A 17,396-nucleotide genomic window follows, 5' to 3' on the forward strand; every position below is an offset into this window, starting at 1 on the left:
TTTTTCGTCTAATAGTCGCGGTGGTCTTCTTCTCCTCCATTCGAGCCGCTCTCTTTGTCGACTAAAATCTTTGATATCTTTTTAAAGGGTATTGTTTCGAGACTGGAACGAAGGGGGAAGCGTCGAGTTAAAGTGGGCTTTCTCGTGGAACGCGAGATAAGGCAAAATGGGCAAGGGCGTCCTCTTACCTAGTAGATGCGGGATAAGACCAGGATGATTCCGAGGGTGCGTTCGCATGGAATACGATTATCACGGTTACATTCGTACCTGAGATTTAATATCAAGAGGGAGATTTGCCGGCAGAATCGCTTGGATTCGGATTACGAACGTTCGTTACGAAACGATTCAAATTCGGAGAAACGTTCGCGAAAATAAAGTTATTTTTGCCAAGCGGTTAAACGGAAATGCGGCGGCGAATAACTTAGGAAAATTGTAGCCTCGATTGGAAAACAAGTAATAAGGAGAGAGAGAGAGAGAGAGAGAGAGAGAGAGAGAGACGCAGGAAAGAGTCCAAGTGGAAGTGGAGCAGAAATGGAAGCTGAAAAGAAGAAGCGAAAGAAGAAGAGAAAGAAGAAGAGAAAGAAGAAGAGAAAGAAGAAAAGAGTAGATACACATGGTGTATCGAAGTAGAGTTCACGCAGTAGAAATATACAAACGTGACAAAGGACAGAAGACCTGTATTGTACTCTCAACCGTCATTGTCCGCGGGCATGCAAACCTACGCGAAGCTTCCTCTGCGTTCGCGAAACAAAGCCCTTCCGACGGGATCTGCCAACGGAGAATCCACAATTACATAGAGGGCCGCGCGCGTACCAAGCGCCGCTTCGTTCCTAAGAAGCACTAATTAATGAAGGATTTACTGGCGAAGAAGCGCTCATGTTTTTCATCGATTATAAACAACGATGATTTTAATCGATCGTCCGAATCATCGATGCGGATCCTTTCTACGATATTCCAACGAGGGGATCCGTCGATCGATTTAGCACCGTTAATGCCAAACCATAGACGGAATAATTACGTTTCTCTCTTGCCGTTGCCGCGTTAACGTTTCAACGATCGAACATATTTCGCAAAGACATTAATCATTCGGGTTTCGAACGTCGCACGCGACACGCTCAAAAAGGACGGAGGATGTGACATAAATCTCGCGAATCGAATAAATTTCGCCACCTTTGATGATATTTATATGGCTCGATTTTTCCTCGATCGAACGACATAATTTACGAATTCGTTACGAACCACCAACGATATTGACTTTAAACGGATGGAGTTGTAAAGTTAAAAAGACGCCCGAAACAGCGTTTCTTTTTATTTTTCCCCTTAAGACGAATCAAACCTTTTAATTTCTTCGAGTTCACGAACGCTCGACCCTTTCCTCGTCGTCGTCGTCGTCGTCGTCGTCGTCGTCGTCGTTGTTGATCCTCGTAGACGCGAGTACAATGCGATGACATCCCGGAAACAGATGTCGGATCGACGTGACGTTTTATCCGGGAGCTTCTTTGAATGGCACCTCGTTACTTCCGACATAGAGAGATCACTTATTTCTAAAAGCGATTGAAAAATGACGTACGTGAATACCAAGTACTACTTGTTCGATGTGACGTTCGAACGGTTCACGGTACATATTTTCAATGCTATGCGTATATACGTACGCTCATCATATGAATGATAATAATGACGCACTATAGCCAGTGGTCCATCTATCGAAAGGGTTAATACGACCAGACAACCGCAAGACGTTGTAAAGTTCTCAAGAGTTTACAAGACGAGCGCGACGGGAAGGGCCGAACGAACACGGTCATTATGCGGAACGGCGTACGTTATAAGCGTACGTGCACGTCGACCGCCAACGGACGCAAGGGCTTTTAATGAGTTCCGCCGATTGTTCTCGACGACGACGACGCGGACGACGACGACGACGACGACGACGACGACGACAACGACGACGCGACGACAATCACCGAACCGAACAAGGGCCGGGGAGAAGCGTGGTAAGAAAAAAGAAAAAGATCCTTCGGAAATTGAAAAATACATATATTCGCGTTCATCCGTAATAATTAAAAATCGTTCCAGATGGTACAATTAATATCGAATAAATTATTGGGCGAAATGTATTGCGATTGTAAGAAAAATAAGAGAGGAAACCGTAGCATAAGTGATATCAAATTCGAGAAACTTTGAGATAGAAGGACAACGCATACAACTTTGCCGTTGAATATTCATCGAATATTATGGTATTGCGTCGAACGTTATCTCCGAGGCAAAGGAGGACTAGAGAGTTAAAAAGACGACCCGAGACGTGGCGACTTTCGAAGAGTTATTTCGGAAGTGGATCGCCCGATCCCTTCTTTTCATTTCTTTTCTCTCGAAAAGAAGATGAATTTTCGCGACGAGATCGGCCCTGCTGTTTTATGATCTTGCGAGATCGAAATTTCGACATTTCCAAGAGAAACGAAGTAAAGGAAGAAGAGCTCTCCTCTTAAAGACGAGCGTGTCGCGAGAGCGAATTCGTTTATACCGTCGAGAGTACGTCTTAAATGTGCTACGTGAATTTACTGTCGAGATCCTTTCGATGTTCGAAAGGAAAAAAGAAAAAGACGTTTTGGCTCTTGCGCTCCGTCACGTTCGACTTCTTCTCCCGACGAGACGGACGAAGGAGATCGTAAAAAAAAAAAAAAAAAGAAAAAAAGAAAAAAAAAAAGAAAGAAAAGAAAAGAATCTTTGGAGAATGAATTGGAGCTTATATAATTCTGATTCTCATTGAACTTGGATCGACCCGATATAATTCAATCTGTATTTCATTGCTGCTTCGCGACGATCCTTTCAATTTGAATATGTACATATGTATCTAAACCTTGTTTCCAACAAAACGACTTAGAAATTGACCGCAATTTTCTACAAATGATTTTGCGTGAATAAGATTGTGGAAATGAAAAGTAACTCGAGTCTGTTTTAGGAATCGTCATTTGTGAGATAGGGAAGCGAAAGAGAAGAGGGAGAGGAAGGTTCCATAATGCAGAGCACACCGCGTGTCATTTTTCCAGGGCAAAGTGGCTTCTCTCGTGGCTCGGCCAACTCGGGGTTGGCGAACGTGATACGTTGGCGAACGACTCTTGCCAAGGAAGAAGGAGCCCAGTCACGTTGGAAATAATGCTGGTAATACCGCCTAAGTATGCGTAAGGATTATCCCCGTGGACGAGGTTCGTGTTCTTGTCAAGAGATAGAGAAAGAAATAGAGATGGTACAACGAGGATGAATCATGCCGGGATTATTACCGACGATTTATACCGTGCGCTATCTATGTCCTACCTCTCTTCCCTAGTGCATTTTTCGACGAGGTAACGACGATTGAGGAGGGAAAGAGGGAACCAACGGATCCGATGTTTCGCGTACCGAACCTCGTCGTCTCGTGACTTTCGAGTACTGCGTCTCTCTCTCTCTCTCTCTCTCTTTCTTTCCTACGGCGAACGAGATCACCGATCCGTGCGAAAGCAACGATATTCCCGTTGCTCCTTTACAAGGTCGTCGTGCTGCGCTCGTAAACGAGGTCACTCGAGATGACGCGAAATATTATTATAAAATGACAGGAAGCATTAAAAGTGTAGCGAGTGCCGATGAAAAGAAGAGAAAGGAAGAAAAAAGAAAAAGAAACGTCGGTGGCGTTAAACTCGCAAGACATTCGTTCTTAGATCGCATAGTGCGCGCGCGCGTTTTGAAAGCGGCGCCGTAGAACGCCCGAGGGATTTCGGATGTGTAAGCTTTAGGGGGCATGCTTTTTCTTTGTCTCTTTTTCTTTCTCTCTCTCTCTCTCTCTCTCTCTCTCTCTCTCTTCTTCTATTTTTTTTCTATAGGAACACTATTATCAAACGTCTAGACGACGAAGTCGAGAATACAAAAAGCGTCTGCGTTTCGTGGCGTATCTCGATCAATGATACGAGAGAAATCGTTTCGAATAATACGACGAACGTCGCAAAAATAAATTCAACGAAACATTCGGAAACAATGTTTTTCTAATTTCTTTTTTCTTTTTTCTTTTTTTTTTTCTTCCTTTTTTTCCCAAGAGACTCTTTTCGAACATCAATCCCGTTGAATCTCCGTAAATTGTTATTAGAGACGGAAAAATAATAACTACAGTAGCGGTTCCCTTCGCGAACGAACTTGTTCGATAATTGCAGTCTGGCGAGATAGAAGGGCGCCAAGTTCGAGTGGCAATTAGAAGGAATAACTCTCGAGTTTTTTTGTTCTTTTTCTTTTAATTTCACTCTTCTTGCCCGAATCGAAGTTACGATCTCTATGAAAGAGTGGCGACTGTCGGTCGACGACGAGGTTGTACGACTCGTAATACCTACGTCTAGATTCGCCGGTAAAGTAAATAGTAGAAATCGCTCGTAGCTGGGTAATTAAGCCGATTTATTATTTTAATTGGATCCTCTAATTGCCGGCTTAATTATTCATTGTCAAAAGACCTTCGACGTTTGTGCTTGCGACGAAAGAATCGAGAGAGGAAGAGAGAGAGAGCTTGAACTTTCCTATCGATAATCGATATGAGTGTGCTCGTACACGCGCGCGCATATACGCATTCTCCACATACGCGCCGAACGTTTTCTTTCCATTCTCCGATCGATCGGAAACAGACTTTCCATTGTGCGCCGACTTTACGCGTGGAAAACAGCGCGCGAGAGCCATATTAAATCTGCATTCAAAGTCGCCTACCTCTATATACATATTCTCCCCTACCTACGTATACCTATATTCTGGCATAGATACCAGAAAGACTCGTTGATAATAAGAGACGATAAAAGAGAGAGAGAGAGAGAGAGAGAGAGAGAGAGAGAGAGAGAGAATCGATCTTACTTTGTGTCGCGGCCCATCCTATCAACGACGAGTTTTGATAAATCGATGCGAATCGTCTGGATATGCGCGCGCGCTCCTATGTGTAAGTAGAAAAAAAATTCTCCTCCTCGTGCGGGTCTACGCGACGAGCGCATATTGCGCACACATGGGGGTGGGGAGGAGGGGGCGCGCGCGCAGAGAGTTCGAGACATCCGGTACGATACCCCCGGATTATAATGGCCCTCTAGTTCGAGCCATTGTGTTCGAAGTTTACGACATTTCTGATGTCGCGCGTATACACGAAGCTTCACGGGCAGAACTTTGCTTTCGTGTAAATGTGTGCGCGTGTGCGACGATTAAAATACGACGTCGACGTGGCGTCTATGCGTAAAGATGTAAATGAATAATAAAATAAGATTGCAAACGATAGTCGAAAGATAACGGACGGACGGACGTTCATCTATGGTTCGTATTTTTCCTTTTCCCGCGTTTTACTTACTTATGAGATACAACGCTTTTGTATTTTTGCTCGGCCATTTAGGTAGGCAGTATTATTTGGCAAAGTGCGATATAAAAATGATCCATCCATTTTTGACGCAAGATTTTAATAATCGCATATCCGTGTTTCTACCTACGGCAAATCTTGCGACGAGCAAACGCGGCCCTATGAAATTGCTTAACAGGATATCCTCCGTGCGCGATCCGTTGCGTGCGTGACGCGAAGCTTTAATAAGTACACGGATAAATTGTTTTCGTTGCTACACGTAGGAAATACACATTGCGATGATATCTCTTACCTACGCTCTTCCCTGTAGATAAATCTGAAAAACTTGCTCGCGTATGTATATGACATACGTGATACACAATTAATCTATTATACGTGTCTAGTTGTTGATAGTACGTAAATATACGTAAATATCTATATATGGACGAAGAATTGGCGCGCTATAGGTACGCATCGAGAAAGAAAGTATAGAAACGGCGTAACGATCGTACGAGAAGAAGACGTTCTGTAATTCACACGCGGCGCCGAGTACTTTTTCATTGGCCTCCCTCAAGAGCGATAAAACTTGAAAGCGAGAGGTTCGTCCCTGTCCTGTGCGTGTGTGTATATATATATATATATATATATATATATATACACACATATATATGTATATACATGTGTGTCCGCCAACGGAATATAACAGCCTCCCAGCCCGGAGTCACGCTCTCTTCGAAACATGAACTCCATATCGAACTTGTCGAGCATGTCGTCGACAGCTCGTCGTTTCTCCGATAACCAACAGCGACCTTTCAAATTCGAGAGCATACGCTACCTCTAGAAGGAATGAAAACGATTTAATCGCCAATTTCGTTCATTTCGTTCGACAAAAATTCATTTCGAGTATATTTTTCGAAATAACTCTAACGCTGGTTTATCGCTCGTTTCCTCGAGGTAGGCGTCTTCTATTATCTTCGTCTACTTAGTTTTTGCCCAATAAAAATGATATCACATCCTCCGTCGCCTACGTTCGTTCTCAATCGACTTCCTCATTGTTAACGCGAACGAAAGTTTCTTTTGAACGTATCATCGCGAAGGTACGCTTTTTTTTTCTTTTTTTTTTCTTTTTTTTTTTTTTTTTTTTTTCTAGCATATCCTTTGTGTTTCTTTGATCGATGACTAACATTTTCTGCGATTCGGTTTATAACGTTAGATAGAAGAAACAAATATTTCCGAATATCGCCGTCTTATCACGATTGTAAACTTTATAACAGGTATCTACTTTATACGCGCGCACATATATTTCTCTGTGTACGTGCGAAGAAGATGTAGACACACGCGCGCATACGTACGTCCCAATGTTTAATTCATGACGACGCATTACTCATTCATCCGTCCTATCATACGGAAGGTACTTCCGAGAAGAATGCCGTAACAAGTTACCGAAGGCTCTCTCTCTCGCTCTCGCTCGCTTCCTTCGATTTTCAGATCGCACAGTAGGAACACATTCGAGTCTGAATCGAAAAATCGTTAGCGCCTCTCGATGCCAGAGAACGCGCTCGTCCCTGGCAAAGGGACCCTGCGAACTTTGCCCTTTCCAACCAAGACTCGCTGGACCACCTTTCTCCCCGTCTGTCTCTCTTTCTCCTTCCGATACTCCCATGAGTATTGTTGGAAACACTCGTCGAGCATTCGCATTCCGCAATTGGCATGCGATCGAAGCAAGCGTTTACATGCCGTCGAACATCGATCGATCCTTTCGTTCGAATCGAAGTCGAAAAAGAGAAATAGATTTACGGAACAGTGATTCGGACGCGTGCGATTATGGCTCGTAATATAATTCTTTCGCGAAGCAAAGCGAGAGAAGATTGCCTGCTTCGGCATGACTAATATATTTCTATCGTTCTATTCAATTATTAGAGAAGAGTCTCGATTCGCGAGCGTAGGACAATTACCTCGACCTCTTCGATACCGATCTTCGAGGAACACAATAACCCTCTCGATTATTCTATACGGCTGACCAACGCGCGTTCTACTTCCAACCGGACGATCGACCCCAATTTCTTGATAGACCTCTCGTCGCGCGTAAACACACATCCGTCGTCTATGGTTACGCGCATAAAGAATCCTTCGTTCGACGACGTCGAGTATCGTCGAGTATCGTCGAGTATGAATTTTCCATTTAACGAATGGAGAAAGAAAAAAAGAAGGGAAAAGGATCGGAAGGATCGGTCGGCTATTAAATTTCAAGTCGACTGCACCGTAATACTCGAAAAAAAAATCCCGCGATACTGAGAGATTTAAAGGGACGTGAGCGGAGACGGGAAAATCTCCGCTCGCATACGCGTCCTCTCGTTATTACGTAACGTACAAATATCGTCAATTTTCGCGTGGCTAAGTTCCAGTTCTCGCTTTCTTACACAAAAGGGTAGAGTAGTTTGGGTTTCAGAATGAGGCTTGAAATAAAGCGCCACCCTGTAACGACGTGCACACTCGTGAACTGAATAATTCTCGAGCCCTCCGAACGACGATGTCGCAGATGCTGCAAATCGATACTACTCTCGCCCCCTCCCTCTCTCTCCTCCCTCTCACTGTCTCTCACTCTCCTTTCCTATTTAGTGCACTTTACGTTTCAACGTCGAGCAGCTCTTCTTTTCCACCTCCATCTCCGCACTTTTTTCTCGTCGTTGTTCTCCTTCTCGTAATACGTCGCTCGATAATATACGACCCGATTCGGTGAAAATCCTTTTTCGCGAGTTCCCACGTATCATTTCGAAGTTTTCGGTAAAGTAGGTAAACGCGATAGATAGCTCGAAACTTTCCTTTCGAAAGAATCCTACCTTTAGTTTCTTCCTATTTTTATCTTTTTTTTTTTTTTTTTTTTTTTTTTTTTTTTTTTGCGATCGCACGAAATCGTCGTCATTTTCGAGATTATTTCGCAAAATCGCACCACTTCCAGCGATGACAACATGACGGCAAGGAAAGGGAAATGGTAAACGAAATTTCGTCAAGAAGATGTAAGCTGAGAGATAACGACTTATTATTTTCTCGAGAACACGACGTTCTTCGTGACTTGGTCGAAGACTCCGAATTAACCGATAACGTTCGTTCGATATAACGAGAAGCATTCATATACGTCTCTCTCTCTCTCTCTCTCTCTCACACACACATACGCTTTATTCCACCCGTCACGAGCATCTGCGTCGATAATTTATGAGTTACTTCCCCCTCTGTTAGAATTTTATCACCCTTGAATGAAAGTTTCCGCTTTTATCGCCGGCTGTCCGAACAATTTCGCGTAAAAATATAATCTTCGATTTGTCCAAAGAAGCACGCATCTTTCGCATTCTATCTGCAGACGATATTCTCTTCTCTTCCTTTTCGTTTTATTTTTCTTTTTTTTTTTTCCACTCGTTCATTTTGCGTGCATGGAAACAGCAACGGCACACAACTATTTCGTTTTCGCGTTCGCTGTTAAATAGAAATCTTCTCTAGACGCTATCCCAACGCCAGTTGACTCCTCTCGATCTCGATCCCTCTTGTACGTTTTAACAATTATTATTATTACTATTATTATTATTATTATCATCATCATTGAACGATCTAGGAGCGTACGCATCGCAGATTCTAATAAATATCGTGGAAAAAAAGACGACGGCGGAACGCTGCTCATCACAGCTGTTTTCACTCTGCGTGAAAATTATTCACAACTCGTATCAAGAGCGCGTATCTCCTTCTCTGAAGACTCAACCGCGATCTACGATTTTCTTCCAAGATCGCGTTGTTCGGTCCATTACGCTCCTGCGATCTTTCTCGCGATCTTCGCCGGTTTCTAACCGAGAACATTTCTACCGTAGTAAATCTTAAACGAACCGTGAATTATTTTTGATCGAACGGACGACGTTGTTCGCATCGAATAGAAAATAAAAAAAGTTACATCGACGAGAGTGATCATCGAGGAGTGGTCGAACGTAATCGATGAAAATAACGAAGGAACGAAGGAACGGAGGTTTAAAGGAACAATTTTTCGATTCCAATTCGCGATTGCTTTTCACTCGACGATTCAATCTCGTTTTCATCCAAACGATCCGAAAATAACAAGGAGAAGGTATGGCTCTGGTTAAAGTTTTAATTATCTTGATTAGATTTTAATCAAACGGAATAAAATGAAAAAGAGGCCGTCGCGAGAAACAACATCGGGCCTCGAAGGATGGGACGATTTCAAAGGAACAACTTTGATAATAAAGTTAGAAAGGATGATGACCCGTGTAAAAGCCGATAGATCGAAAATACCTATCCCGGTAATAGATTCGAACGACGGAAAACGAATCGGTTCGTTTCGCTCTTGAGCAATTTCTTACTCGTAGTAGCTCGTTCTAACGAGTCCCGCGCGAAAGGGCATAAAAGCGTAGACGCGTGAGCGTGCCTTTGGCCTCGATGACATAAGCACCAAGCATCACGCATCGCGCATCACGCATCACGTGTTACGACGGCTCCCCTCCGAGTCACGACGCGGGAGCGTAAAATTAACGCCAGGAATAACCGATTCCAACTTGGACCGCCACGAATAGAAAAAAACTCTACTCGGTTGGGCGAATTCTTGGCCGTAAAAGAGAGAATCGATTCGGAGGAATTCGGGTGCGGCGCTTGATTAAAAAATCAAATTTCCAGCGACGCAACGAGATGACCCAACGCAGACGCGAAGGAAGAAAAGGAACACGTTGGGAGTCAACTATCCATGGAAAGGCGAGTTTCGTGACTGGACTACTTTGGCACATTGAATTTCCTTCCTAAAAGGGATAGAATTTTCTCAGGCGAGAGGAACCAATACTTTCTTCCTCCTTCTTCGCCTTGTCAAAGGCTAAATAGAGAGAGAGAGAGAGAGAGAGAGAGAGAGAGAGAGTCGAATATAAGGCATTTAGGCAGCCAAGTAGACGGACCCCTAGCTACTTCAAGGTCCTTCGTTATTACGGACATTTTGCCGGTTCTACTTTTTCTACGCGATTTTCCACGCTATGTCTATAACGAGACAAACCTTTCCGCGTTACTTTTCGACCGTGCACAGAGAATATTTCCCCTTGATGGAACTTTTTATTCGAGCATATTTGCGTGCTAAAGTTTCGCAAATTTGTTCCCAATCGCGTAGCCAAATTGTCGCAAAAAGATGGTCTATTCGCGCAAATGGAATTTTTCTATCCGCGCGTCAGTCGCACTCGAGCCGCTATTTATTTAATCCACTATATATATATACATATACGTGTGTATATATATATATATATATATATACGCACGCGCGCGATACGTTTGCGAATGTTTTTTAAAGCTAAATGCGAAAGAAATTTCATGATTTTATTTGCGATGCGTCCGATCATTCGATAGATCGCGACTGGCTCGTCCACGGAGATAAAAGAGAATAAAGCATTTTTTTTGTTATAACAGAACATAAAAATACATCAATAACGTCCAGAACGAACGTGCACTTGATATAATGTCACGCGAAAGAACTAAATGAAAAAGGAGAGAAAGAAAGGAAAACAATAGGTCCATCCATCTCGCGAACGAGCTTGGAAAGTTGGAAAGGTATTTGCGCGAGAGATTATTTGCTCCAGTGCTTTCGTATTTTTCGTAAAGCAAATATAGAGCAGGCGACTCACTTTCTCTCGATGCATCCCAAATGCATTTTTACCCTCGCCCATATCCGAGTCGGTGCGTTTTGTCGGACGATTTTCGCTGATTCTAGGTATAACGAAGCGCGTTAAAATTTTCAGCACGACTCGCCGTACTCTCGGCGTATGACGGGCGTGCTCGACAAAGCGCGCTTTATTGAATTTCGCGCTAGAAAGCTACGTGCGTATGTGTGAGTAAAAAAAATCATAAACGAAGGATAATTTTATGGCGCTCTTACTGCGCGCGATTTATTCCTCCCCGATCGAGGATTTTCGATACAATTTTTTTTCGTCCATCGCTTTTCCCCTTTTATTTCGTTTCATTCATTTTCTTTGGCAAAAATGGGTACGTGATCGAACGAATAGCAGGATATCGTTTGTCACGATAAGATTTCGAAAGGATCGTCTTCGACGGACACGAAGTACGATCAAGGATGGTTGTTGTAGTCGAAATTACTAGCTCGTCCGACGATTTATGATGCCGCTCGGATATATAATACCAGGCGCTCTTTTTCTCCATTGCTTTTCCGATATTTCCCCAACGTTCTCGGGAGTTACTGCTTAGTTAGCGTTTATCGATGCAACGTTACTCTATTAACCCAAATACTTTGGCGAAGGCTATACAACGCAGTGGTACGTGCCAATGCAGGAAGCATAAATGAAATAACGTCGGTGGAGATTAAAAAGATAAAAGAGGAAAAGAAAAAAGAAAGAAAAACTAAGAGGAAACCCAAGAGCGTTCGGATCGGTCCGTGCTAGCGTATATATTAGAAACTATAAGCGAGGAGACAAGTTCTAGTCGATTCGCGAACGATAGAGTTAGCGGAGGAGCCCAGGTTATTGACATTGAAGGAAGCGGATCGATACTCAGCGTCTCAATGTCTGCTCACGGAAGTAGAATACTGATTGCTAGCATAAAGCCCATTGTGTCGGGCGCGCCTCGTTAAATATGGAGTATGGAGGCTCGAACCGAAGGAGAGAAGAGGAAGAAGGGCGTAGAAGGGTGTGGTGGGTGTCCGTCGTTTCGCCTTGGAAACACGTAATGCAGCCCGAGGAGAAGGCAGAGCCAAAGCGTCCACCAAAGCTTTGAACGAGCAAAGCGAGAGCGTGCTTACTTCTCTCTCTCTCTCTCTCTCTCTCTCTCTCTCTCTCTCTCTCTCTCTCTCTCTCTCTCTCGCTCGCTCGCTCGCTCGCTCGCTCGCTCTCCCTGCGTCTGGTGTGCGCGTACTCGAGAGGGTTCCCTCTCGTTATCGACTCGCAAGTTCTCCTTTCTCTCGCGTCCTAGGAAAGCACGACGCGACTACTCGGTCTGTCACCTTAGAGTCCTACTATGTCTACGGTCTCCCTCGCGCGGAAACCAAATTCGCTTAGACTTTTTGCGAGGAAAAAGTCGTTCGACGACGGCGAGCTTAAGCTTATCTTGTGTCCCGAGACACGTTCGGTAGTTGCACGTTCGCGTAATCGTTTTATCTTCCGACGACGAGCTGCAATAACAAAGCTGCGAAACGTCTTCGGATCGACGCGCTCCCCCTCCCCTCCCCTCCCCTCCCACCCCCCCCCCCCGATAGTAACGGACTGCTACTTGATAACGGATAGCGAAAGTAAACCTCCCACTTGTTTTCACATTGAGCTTGTAAAAACGAGATATCGCGATTTCTTTTCTCGCTTTTATATATTCCATCGATTCCATCGATAAATACGATCGTAAAGATGGAGAGAGAGAACGAACGTAAGATAGGATTATCTCGTACTATCGTCGATTACATCATCATCCAGTTTCTATCCTATAAATATAGTTTCGCGCGTACGATTCTATTCCCGATCGATGCCGTAGATGATATCGATATATCTACGGCGAGAGGGCAAACCCTCGCAAAATCTGTTGCTCCGAGTTTCGTCGTCCTATTCGTGTATTCTGGAATCAAGTGAACGTCGTGGAATAAACTCAACGGTCAGCGTTCGATGACTCCTCTCGTACGAACGAGAGACAGAGAGAAGGGAGGATAGAGCGGGGATTTAATTTCGCAGCAATCGCGAACGTAAACGCGCTGCGCCGATTCCGCGAAATCGAATGATTATCTGTACTACTCGACAGTGCGCTCGCCAGAAACTCCGAGCGAGAATATATCGGGAGAAAATGTTTCCACGTGATAAACGACGCGAGCCTCTATATCTTCTTTCTTTGTCTTTCTCGATTCGCGCGGAGAACAATGAGCGCGAAAGGGACGAGCTAAGAGAGAAAGATCTTACTCGGGAAATTGAGACTAGTCGAGGAGCGAGCAATGCCGTTTATACGGATCGTAAATCCATATTTTGAAAACTCGAAACGTAAACTCGGACGTATCCGCGACGGTGACCACCGACGTTGTAAACTCTTTCGGTTGAAAAATCTTCCGACCGAAAATACTATCTGCTCTCGCGTTCAGAAATATATCGGTGATCCAAGGTGTCGAAAAATTCAAACTATTGGAGTGCCTCCAAATAAAATTACTTGGCGTAGCTTACTTTATTCCTTTCATAACAAAGTCGAGATAATTACGATTCGATCGATAATTGGAATGGAGGCGGCATAATCGAGGGTCACGCGCTAAATAACATAGGTAAAACTATATATCGAGTGGGGGAGGAGGGACGTCCTCGTTACGGAAGCCGTCGTCGTCGCGTATATTTACTCGGCTGAATGGCACCACGGAGGACGGTGTGAACGCGCGCTACTCTTTTGTCCGCAGTCTGTGCTCGCAATTGCAGCTGCAACGCGCTCGAGACTGCGCTCTCGAGCTGTTCCTACGACAAGATGAGAGATTGAGGAGGCAGAGAGAGAAAGAGAGCGCTTACGCACTCTCACCGCGCGTGCCAATATTAAATTCGACCGAATCCCAGCCTCCGCGCGTCTCTCCTCCCTCTTCGCTGGTCTAGCCACGAAAACGAAACGCTTCCCTAAGCGTTTCAGGGTCGTGCGTCTACGGGGAATAGCCGCTTTTAAAGTAGGATCCCGTTCGAGAATGAAACTTTTTTCGTGAATTAGCGACCCTCGAGGGAACGTGTACATCGAACGTAGATAGTATCGAACGTAGGTGAAATATTAAATCGTTATCGACGAGAGTTCGCGCAAACTAATTTCCGAGTTCGCCCAACGCTGCTCCTATTATATCGACGATACGTCCTATCGCGAGTACTCACTTTAAATCGAGCGACAGCGACAAGTAGCATATACATATATACATATAGACACGTATCCCTTCCTAGCAGAAACTCGCTTTTCCCGCCGATGGAAAGACGAATGCGAAAGAGCGGCAGCTGGGTCAGTGACGTCACTACCTGTCTTGCAGCTCGGCTCAGCTCGGCTCGGCTCAGCTCGGCCTCAGCCGTGGGGTATGGGTCAGCTTTGCCGAGCGGGCTTCCTTCTCTTTCTCTCTCGCACACACGTACAACCTCCTACTTCGCCACTCGACTCTGTACCTGCATCTCCGTCTATTCGAAGTTTATGGATCGTTGGTGCACGCGGTGCATTCTCACGAACCTGTTTCGTAACAAAACACCGACGGTCCGATATCTCGGTCGCGCGAGCTCCAAGATTCCACGAGCTTATCGAAGTACTCCTTCTCGTCCGTAAGTTCTACGGAATACGCGATCGATACTCTCTCTCTCTCTCTCTCTCTCTCTCTCTCTCTCTCTCTCTCTCTCTCTCTCTCTCTCTCTCTCTCTCTCTCTCTCTCTCTCTTCTTTCCTTTTTCTCTTCGTCAAGATCGGCGCGCACGCACATTCGCGCGAAAAAAAGGAACGTCGTCGGTCGGTGTGCGCGATCGAGAGACGACAAGCTTCTTCTTGCCCTCGAATTACGTGATCCGTTTTCGCTAATACGAGTATATACTTGCGAGTACATACGATGCTAAAGGATCGAGTATAGCGAAACAAAAGCATTCGCCAACGTCGATCCTAGCGGATGGTAGAAGTGGAGGAGGAGAAGGAAGAAACAGCTAATTAGCCGACGATAAATTCTCGTTATGCTCGGCGACTTTACGTCACACGCGAGATTAATTACCGCGATGATAAGACGGATCGAAATCGAACGAGTAACGTCGACGACTGCACGCCTGCACCTACGTCTTCGCGAATATATTATAAAGAAATTTCGACCGATTACAAAACTCATTTTTCCTTTCAAAATTATGATGACATCAAAATCGTCGATTCTGAAGAAAAACGAACATTTAATTCGATCCGTTTATTAGCCGATTCATAGGAACGAAACGAATATGTCAAACGTTTCGAAAACGATATCGAAAAATGAAAGACGCTGTTATTTCCGGGAATGTTTCATTACGCACGTACGCCATAAAAATTCTTCAAACGTGCAAACTTTCCGCCATATTTAAAAGTCAACGATCAACGACGAAATATCTCGATGAAAACGTTTACATCAACGAATACGTAATTGAATCGATCGCTGTTCACTTTCGAAAATGAACGGGAACGCGTTAGTCGTAAGAAGGAGCACACGTAACAACGGAAAATATAATCGTAACGTACTTATACTATTCGTAATTTTCGATGTACTGTATAATTTCAAGTTGCTCGGAGACCTCTAATAACGATGATTACTTGGGGGATGGAGAACTATTCGCGAGTTATATTCGACGATACGCAGACGGCAGGAAGCGTATCGTTCAAACGCACTCGCGATCGTTAACGACAAACGTTCTTCTTCCAAGCGCATTCATAACCTATAATATTGTCGAATTTGTTCGCTCTAGTGCTTATTCTTTGTACTCGAGATGCATTATGCACAGGACGTCGTGTGGCTTTCGTTCCTAACCTAAAAAGAAGAAAGAAAGAAAGAAATTTTGATCGCGTAGCATTATTATTTGTCCGAAAAATTATTTGTCGAAGGACGAGGATAAAGGCGAATATGAAATTCGATCGAACGAGCTCGACTCGATGGATAGCACTTGGATCGACTGATTGACTGATTGACAGGAAAGAGAGAAAGGAAAGCGAACTTGCCCGTTCTCTCTCATCAGAGTTATTTCGATAATCGAAGCTCGAGAAGTACGTTTAAGCGAGAAAAAGAGATGAGCATATGCGTGCGTGCGCGCGCGCTCTCGTATGTGAGAAAGAAAGAACCGGTAAAGAGAACCAGTTTTCCGTTTCTTGCTTACGGAAATACGCTTCGATGTATCTGCCATCGTTACGAACAAACGCTTCGATCATTACCAGCAATAATACGATAGAAGGATTTCATCGACTTACGCTAAACAGGCTGTGCTCTCGATCGATACGACTCGTATCTCTCTCTCTCTCTCTCTCTCTCTCTCTTTCCCCCTCTTATTCCCTTCTAACCACTGTTCTTTTTTCCGTCTCTTCTTCGTTCCCTAACCACGCACTGTCCCTTTGTTCCGTCGCGCTGGGCTACTAGAGAGAAGAGATAAAATGACGTGTATGTAGAGAGAGAGAGAGAGAGAGAGAGAGAGAGAGAGAGAAAGAGTACTAACGGAAATTCGAGTCAACGTTTAGAAAAAGAAAGATAAAAAAAGACATTTGTGAGTAAAGCAATCTTTCTTTTCTTTGGGCAGAGAGCAGAACCGCCACGTATTCCGCGAAACGAGGGAAGGAAGGTCGGGCACAAAAGCGAGAAAAAGGAAAAAAGGGAACGAACGGAACACAAGACGCGCGCGCGTTCTGTGACGCGCTCTCTCTCTCTCTCTCTCTCTACGTGCGTGTGTGTATATATACGTATATAGACGTTTCTCTGGCGTCGGTGGCAAAGCGTATATTTTTGTCCGGATTCATTTACCTTACCAAGGAAGAAGGAGATAAAAATCGTCGCTCGATTTATAACTGGTCCTTGTCGGAAGAGCAATGGTCCATCCTCCAATGGTCCGATCGATTCGCACAGACTTTATGATAAGGTACGCGTAATGGCGCCGTAAACAAAGAGAATGGACACTCCTCTTTGGGGAAACGTAAGCACGACGGCGACAATGACGACGAAGCCCGTCGACGTGATGGTAGAACGCTCGAGGATACGAAAGACTCAAAAGGAAATACGACGCAGTCCACGGACGTCGCTCGACTGAGGCGCCGGCGTGTTTACTCCCCTCTCCGCGACACCGCTTGCCCCCTCTACCCGCACCAGAGGCGCGCGCGCCGAGTCCCCTCCTCGTTGCCCCTTCGATCGTGCCTATCTCCATCCCTCCTCCTTTTCGAGCCGCCGCCGCTGCCACCGCCGCCGCCGCCGCCGCCGCCGCCGCCGCCGCCGCCGCCGTGTCGCTCCCCACCCCATTTCATTCGGACCGCTCCTGCCGCTCCTAGCAGCTCTTACGGCAGGGTCCTCAGCTGGTGTCTCTACCTACTTCGCCGTCTTTTCCTACTTTTTTTTCTTCCTTCCAGTTCTTTTTTTTCGGACCGAGAGT

General features: G+C 44.9%; 1 protein-coding gene across 2 annotated transcripts in view; it reads right to left on the reverse strand.

Annotated features, from left to right (window-relative positions):
• LOC124948173 (ankyrin repeat domain-containing protein 50-like) overlaps positions 1 to 17,073 on the reverse strand; it is a 45,657-nt gene extending 28,584 nt beyond the window's left edge. For both annotated transcript variants that reach the window (XM_047491449.1, XM_047491447.1), the window contains exon 1: positions 16,783 to 17,073. The gene's annotated coding sequence lies outside the window, so the exon portion shown is untranslated. The remainder of the gene's footprint in view (positions 1 to 16,782) is intronic.
• Positions 17,074 to 17,396: the final 323 nt, after the last annotated feature.

This window comes from Vespa velutina, chromosome 3 (genome assembly GCF_912470025.1).
Source record: "Vespa velutina chromosome 3, iVesVel2.1, whole genome shotgun sequence".
Lineage (NCBI taxonomy): Eukaryota > Metazoa > Arthropoda > Insecta > Hymenoptera > Vespidae > Vespa > Vespa velutina.